The sequence below is a fragment of the Pundamilia nyererei genome, unplaced genomic scaffold, assembly GCF_000239375.1.
Source record: "Pundamilia nyererei isolate P.nyererei 1_Seehausen unplaced genomic scaffold, PunNye1.0 scaffold00052, whole genome shotgun sequence".
Taxonomy (NCBI): Eukaryota; Metazoa; Chordata; class Actinopteri; order Cichliformes; family Cichlidae; genus Pundamilia; species Pundamilia nyererei.
This window is the reverse complement of record NW_005187453.1, coordinates 1140036-1148062: the sequence shown is the minus strand read 5'-3', so window position 1 is coordinate 1148062 and position 8027 is coordinate 1140036.

The following is an 8027-nucleotide window of genomic DNA, read 5'->3' as shown; positions in this document are numbered from 1 at the left end:
GAATAGAGATGGTACTGCATGGTGGATCAAAATCTGATGGCACTTTTCTGCATTCATAATAAAAGATCCTAGCACCACTGGCTATAATGCAACCCAAACCATGACAGAGCCTCCACCGTGTTTTACAGATGGCTCTAGACAATCACTGTCGTACCTCTCTTCCTCCTGACATAGTGACACCAAATTGAATCATGAATTTCAAATTTGGATTGATCACTCTATAAGATCTGCTGCCACAGATTTAGAGTCAAGTTATTGTGGCTTTTCTCTCTGTTTACCTTCTTAAAGCCACTGTTCCACAGAGAAAATTTCTGATGAGGCTCCAGCAAACATTTGAAGGCTCAACTGAGTCAGGTGTGAAGTTTTTGCTGGATTTTTTCCTTTTTCTTAAAGACATTAATTTCAGACTCTCTTCATCTCCTCTGGATTTTTAGACCTTCCACTTCTTCTTTTGTGCCCCACTAACCAGTTTTCTCAAACTTTTTAAGGAGAGACTGTACACCTTGCAACGACACAACAAGTTTTCAACTAATAGCAATTTGGAAATCACCTTGTTGGTGCAAAAATACTAATTTGTGCTTGTCAAACTGTGTTATGACTGGCATTTTTCATAGATCCAAATGAAAGTATTTCTCGTATTTCTCCAATCAAAAGCTCAGCTTAGCTATAAAAACAGTTGCAGTGGTTGCATGGGTATGCACGCTGGGATTACAAACACCTTGCTACCTTCAAGAAGAAAAAAAAAGTGCTTTTTTTCTGTCAGAGGCCTTTAGTTTATCACTGCAGCGAGAGGATTAAATAATGTTTCCAAATGAAGTTTACTGTCCCTGGCCCTTCTACCCCCTCTGTGTTCCCTATCTCTATTTCTCACCCACATCCACTCACACATCACATGCCTGCAAGTCTAACTGCATGTCAGCTATTTCTACATAATGGCATTTTCCACCTCACCACTTCACAGGATGGATTATCCTTGTAGGTGGGAAACTGGTGACAGTGAAATGCCACACACACACATACGCGTAAGGAAGCACACACAGAGACACAGAGACACAGCTCAGAACTACATTGTATGATAACAGATGTCTTTGGTGCAACACATCATTTCTATAGCTAATACACACACTCAGAAAACCGCAGACTCTCATGCACAGCTCAAAGGCTGCAGTATGGCTACTGTCTTAATATCTCTTTACATTTGCACACAGCCAACACAGACATGTCTACGCATGGAGGGAAATCGACAAGCATTCATTTGACATAGTTTCATCTCCTGACAATGTTCTTGCAAACAACCTGGTATGCTCTTATTATTCATGACACACAAGAGTTTACATGACTGTAAAATGCATTACATCTTCTTTTGTGCTCCTTTTCAACCCGAATGTTTAAAATCTGCAGAAAAACACAGCAGTCATCCAAAAACAGACAACAAAGCATGCAGGACTTTGGCACTGCATGGGGATGTCTGTACATATAAGTGAGTGTTCTTTAACAGAGGAGGATGTCCATTCACAGCAAATAATGTATCTGATGAGCACTGATATCAGACAAGTTAAGCTATTAAAGAAAAACTTTACTGTAAAAAGCAGCAATAATGGCTCAGTTTAAAAAGTCCAGACACTTACGGTGCAACAAGGGTATCTGAGCAGTTAAGAATTCAAAAGCACCCTGTAAAGCACCATATTAAAAGGCAGTTAAGCTAATGGCTTTTCAATGAGCCCATGCATTTTCACTTACCAATACACACAAGTTATTATCTTCCAAATCCAGGTGATTATCTTTTGAGGGTAAAAAGAGGAAACCCCCCCCTAAAAATACATATAAAAAGCTGCATCCGAGTCAGGCAAAAGCAATTCTGGATTTTCTGTTGTATCCTTGTAGAGGCAGTTATTAGAGACTAAATTGGCATGTGTGTGTATCTATATGTGTGTATCTGAGTGACAGAGGGGGTAGGCGTGTAAGAGTGAATGAATGAAGCAGGATTTCTTTCCTGGGCTTTGCTCAGGCACAGAAAAGTTTGGGAAGAGGGGTGGGGGTGACGCTGCAGCAACCTGTTGGCTCAGAGGGAGAGAGAGACACGGAGGTAAAGGCATAGATGCATACTGAGAGAGAGGTGGTGGTTTCTGTGGAGCTTTGGCCCTGTTGCATTGTTACTTTTCTAACAGTGCTTGTGTGTAGCATGGAGGCCTCAAGGTGACAGAATAACTGGCAAAGAAAAACGGTGTTAAGTACTTTGAGGTTAACTCTGCAATAACCCACAATCATACTGCAAGTTGAATCTTCCCTCAGTCAGGACTGTGAAAATCAATCAAAAACTGTCTTTATGCCAACAGAACGACTTCTGCATGTCAGTAAAAATAATATTCAGGATTTGACACCAAGTGCTGTGTCTCACATCTATTACTGTGTGTTTCATTTGGCAGCATTTCAGTTTCCCAGAATAAAATATTGATTTGCAAACCATCCAAAGTGTCAACAAAAATCTACCCTGACTTTGCACAATGTTCTATTCATCCTATTATTCCTTATGAAACATCAAATAAACAAAACACAACATGATAAAAAGTACAGAAAACAGCTAGGGTTAGGTTGTCGAACCATGAGTTCTTGCTCCAAGCTATGTATACTCCCACACAGACCCATCATCAGAGGCTATCGAGGTTATTGCTTTATTGCTTGTAGAGCATGCAACTCCTCAAAACAGAAGGGGGTGAAAAGAGAATAAACCTATCATGTTTAAACACCCCCCCATCTGGTGTGCGAGTCGATGTGTGTGTGTTTCTGTGTATGCTAAGGGGCAACGGGTCATCTTTATGGACCCCAGGAATGTGGTTACCAATTTCACAGGTTTTAGCCAGCCGGCAGTCTTGACATGCTGTAACTCAACACAAATACTGTACTCTTAAGGCGGAGTTCATTCAGATAACAGTCATGAGAGGTGGTACAATGCATCCATGTAATTTTACTATTAGAAAACCGTTCATTACCGCCTGACACAAAGATGCAAAATTATAGTGGCGGCTGAAGTAATATCTATCTTTTTACATCTATAAAGAGTATATTCATCACCACCCCAAGATTTCCAAATAAATACTTCCGGAATTTGTGTAGAAATAGTGCAAACATGTAAACAATGACTCATCCCATGCAGCTGCAAGATCAAGTGGAAAGGTCTCGGGCTGAAACATTCAAGCTACGTCCACACGTACATGGGTATTTTTGAAAACTGAGATTTTCCGTTTTCGTTTTAAAAAATAATCCTGTCCACACGTAAAGGCAGAAATGAAGGAAAACGCTGCTAGGAACATGCCAAAGCAACAGGTGGCGATATATTCCTAACCGTGTAGAAATGTTGGCCAATCAGAAGTCTAGAAGCCTTGGTGGGAAATAGTAAACAAAGATGGGGCATAGAAGCAGAACTGAGTCGTATGTGTGGAGGGACAGTAACTGTGTGTGTATATGTAAGCATTTAAACACTGCAGAGAGTACAATTAACAGTAACAGTATTGTAGAAATTCATTTCACCGAAACAATAACGTGGCGCACAGTGTGACGTCAAAAAAGGCGCACACCTTTGACGTTGCGTTTTCTGCGTTTTCTCCGTTTTTCTCGTCCACACGTAAATGCAAAAACGGAGTTTTCAAAAATATCCACCCTGGCCGGAGTTTTTAAAAATCTCAGTTTTCAGTGACCAAAAATGCCGTTTACGTGTGGACGAAAGGTGCAAACGCATAGAAAAATCTGCATTTTCAAAAATACCCGGATACGTGTGGACGTAGCCTAAGAAAACACAGAACCAAATAACTGCAGTTCCTTATTTAGCCACGTGAGGCTCCATACTTTCAGTGAGTCTATCTCCCTAAACTCCAGTGTTAAAATGGCCAACGTTAGGGCAACAATATACATGTTTACTGAAGACCACTTCCATTCCACCCTCAGTAAAAACTGTGAGTTAAAAATCACCTTTTAAAACATATTAAGGCTTAAATGCTTATTTGGATTCTTTGTTTTGGATGACATTTGGATGCTGTTGTCTTGGTTGGTGTTCAGCTGTAATAAGCAACTCTAAAGAGTCAACTGCTCGTTTTTCTATTGAAAGTGTATTTACTTTTTCAATTAGTTTTTTGCTAGCCGATATCACAGTTACTATGTAGATGCCCCTTGCTAACTTTACAGCTAAGCTTACGGCTAGCAGAAGTATTAGCTATGGTGTCATGGTCTCTTCTTTTTATGACAATCTGTAAACATCTGGGAACCGAGAAGACAAGTCCCATTCTTACCGACGCTCAACACTCGTTCTTTGTTATGATTTTTATTTCATGATGCACAGAATATTTTCAGTTGGTTAAAGGTCATCACCGCAGAGAGGCTAGTTCAGAACTTAGACTCTTTTATTACAAAGCGACGCAGTATAGCTTAGTACTAACTTGCTGAAATACGCAAACCTTCCCTGAAATCAAGCAGAGCGTTTATTCCTCTAAAGCCCGGATATAACTTTCAGCAATGATGGTATTTTTCCAGCTCCACCAGCACTAATGCACCCCCATACCATCAGAGACACAGGCTTTTTGAACTGAGCGCTGATAACACACCAGATGGTGTATGTTCTCTTTAGTTTGGAGGACACCATGATGTTTTCCAAATGAAATAACAAAATTTTGATTCATCTGACCACAGTTTTGCTCAGTCCATTTTAAATTAGCTTTGGCAGAAAGGAGATCGTGGTATTTCTGGATGATGTTCACATATGGCTTCTTCTTTGTATGATAGAGCTTTAATCTGCATTTGTGGATGGTGTGGTGAACTGAGTTCACAGACAATGTTTTCTGGAAGTGTTCTTAAACCCATGCAGTGATTTCCATGACAGAGCTACGCCTGTTTTAATGCAGTGCCACCTGAGGGCCCAAAGATCACAGCACAGGCTTCCAATATTAATTTTGACCATGTCCATTGAGATTTTTTCCTGATTCTCAGAAACTTTTGATGAAATAATGTACTGTAAATGGCGAGATATTCAAAGTCTTTGCAATTTTAGGTTGAGGAAATTGTTCCACGATTTGTAGATGCAGCTTTTTGCACATTAGTAAACCTCTGCCCATCTGTACCTCTAACAAACTCTGCTTTTTTAAGATGCTCTTTTTATACCCAATAATGTTACCGACATATTGCTAATTAACCAAATTAGTTGCAAAATGTTCCACCAGCTGTTTCTCTTTAATGCAACTTACCCATGCAGCTTTTTCTTGGCTCATCGCAATTTCTGTGGCGTGTTGCTGCCATTAAATTCCAAATTAACTAATATTTCACATGGAAGAGTAATAGTGCCTCAGTTAAAACATTTTATGTTTTCCATATTCTATCATAGATAAAATATGGGCTTATGAGATTTTCAAATCATCGTATTCTGTTTTTATTTACATTTAATGCATCATCCCATTTCTTTTTTTGGAATGGGGGTTGTACATTTAACAATTTAAACCAGTTATCCATGAGCAGAATTTCATTCTCTTCTGTAAGAAATATCTACAGAAACAAATTATAAAACCAAGAGTGCCAGCTAAGTGAAATTTTCCTCTCCATATATACTGGTTTCTAAATATCCGTGCATCTTTCTGACAAGTCATCATACAAATCCTTCTTTCTTGCATCTGCTTGGCATTAAACACTACTTTTCTGTATTCTTGAAGAATGTGGCACCAATATGCACCTACCATGCACAGAGCAGGATTTAAACAGGGAATCCATCTTCATGAGAAATGATATTCTAGCATAGAGTAAAGGGAGTTATATTCTAGTTTTGCCTGAGGGGTGTCTGAGCTACACGTGCCCTAATGTTGACCCTGAGCACACGGCAAGGAAGTTCAGGCGAGTGCATCAATCAGGACAACTCTTGGTATGTCTCACTGGATATATCCTTGTACATCATGGATTCTGACACTATAAAATGGGCTCCAGCATAAAAACAGGCTTCTACTACTAATGTTAATATTAATTTAACTTTAGTGTTCTAGGAGAACAAATCCTAAAAGCTTGCTACATCAACAACTTACACTGTTTAGCTTGCGCAAACATTAAAGACTTTACAGCCTTGATACCTTCCTTAGCACTATTGCATCATGGTTGAATGAGCCCCACTGTCTTTCATCAGCAGGTGCGATTAGAAATAAAAAGCTGTTTTCGACCTGTCGGGAGTATTCAGATAGGGAGCATTAACCAACCTTGTCTCAACTAATCGCACTCCGTCTGCAAGTGGGCCTAAAAATCCCCCCAAGTCACAAGAGGTGCTGGCATGAAAGTAAGCTTTGATTAAATTTACGCTTTAGGCTAACCGGAAAACAATCATGTACAGTGGGAGCAAAAGAATAAAAGAGAGTCAGAGGAAAGCAAAGTAAAGGAACAAAGCCATCAGGAGTTCAGAAGAAAGGCGCGTAGAGTTGGGTGAGTTACGATAAGGTGTGTAGGGGAACTACGAGGACATATGGAAATAAAAAGTGCGCACACGGGCAGTTAATTAACTTAATGTTAATATGTATGCACATGTCTCTGTAGCTCATTCCTTGGGAGCCACACTACTGACAGCCCACTACAAATATCAATCATGGGTAATCAAAACCCGGGATTTACGGCGGCCTCTTTAAAAACGGGATTAAACTCATGCTTCAATCCTTTCTTCTTTTCTCCAAATGGGAAAAAGGTGAAATTAAAAACCACGCAGACATCTTTTGTAACAGTTGTCTTTTCTACAGGCCCTATAAGCTCTGTAACTGCGTTAGTACGGAGGCCACTCCCAATATGTGAAATAGAAGTGAACATAATTACCTTTTAATATTCTTTTTGAAAGCGCCTTGGTCATTCACCATTCATGCCTCGTGGCAACTTTTCAAGGAGCTTCTACTTCTAATTTGATAAAATACACATTTAATGCATTTCTGAAATCTTCATTTCTCCACCTCCTTTTCTCGCTCCACCGGCTCCATCACTGAAGTTATGAGAATCAAACATCGTTTTAGCCGCTGGTTGTAAGGCACCCCTTTAATTGTGCAATTTCTCACATAGCGCTTTAATTATGTTCAGCTGAGAGTTTGAGTTGAAATTCAGAACTATTGCTTTATGCAGTGTTCTGTTTAATTGGTGGGTATTTTACAGCAGCGCCATTAGCTTGAGCTCAAAATGAAGGCAAGGTGGGGTTTTTAAATATATATATCAGAAACTGTGACCAAAACTTTGACCACCTACATTCTACTATATTTTACAATTAAACTTTCAAGATCAGGACATATCGCCTGCTGCTGCAGTGTGAAATGGGCCTCTGAGGCTTGTTTTCCCCATGCTGCTATTTCATTTGGTTCCCTGCCTCCTTTTGTGTGGCATTAATGTAATTATTGATAGGCTGACAGCATGAGACGTGTCAGACAGATTTGATGCTGGTATCAGTTTCTGTTTAATGCTGTCAGCGTTGGCACATTTGTTGAAGGTTCACACCAGGAAGATGGGCAGCCTTTCTTTGGCTGGAGGCTAATGCAATTTTGACTCACATCCATAAGCCATACAAGCTGGGCAGAGTGCCCACTGCTGCCAACTACAAAAGGTCTGCTCTGTGCCAAGCCTTTTAGCAGTACAAACATACGTACAAACACATGAATGCATGTACACACAAGCCTGAGATGCTTATACACAGAAAAGCCACAGTGTGACAAAACACAGATAAAAGCTGGCACACACACACACATACATCCGTACCCTTTGTGCCTCCACATGCAGCGTTCGGCTCTTACAGATAGTTTTTGTCATGATAAACTCATTTCATAAACCGTGCGACTTCCTGCCACTGACTGAGATATGGGCTGTCATGGCAACAGAAGGAAACAGCGGTCGGAGCACGATAGCTGGTTTGTTGGGACAAGCCACAGCAGAGCAGAGAATTGAGATGCAGCAGAAGTCTGGGCTCATAGAATTAGTGGTGAGTGTGTCTCTGAAACTGGCAAAGTCTGTCAAAATCATGAACAGAACAAGTCGCCACACTC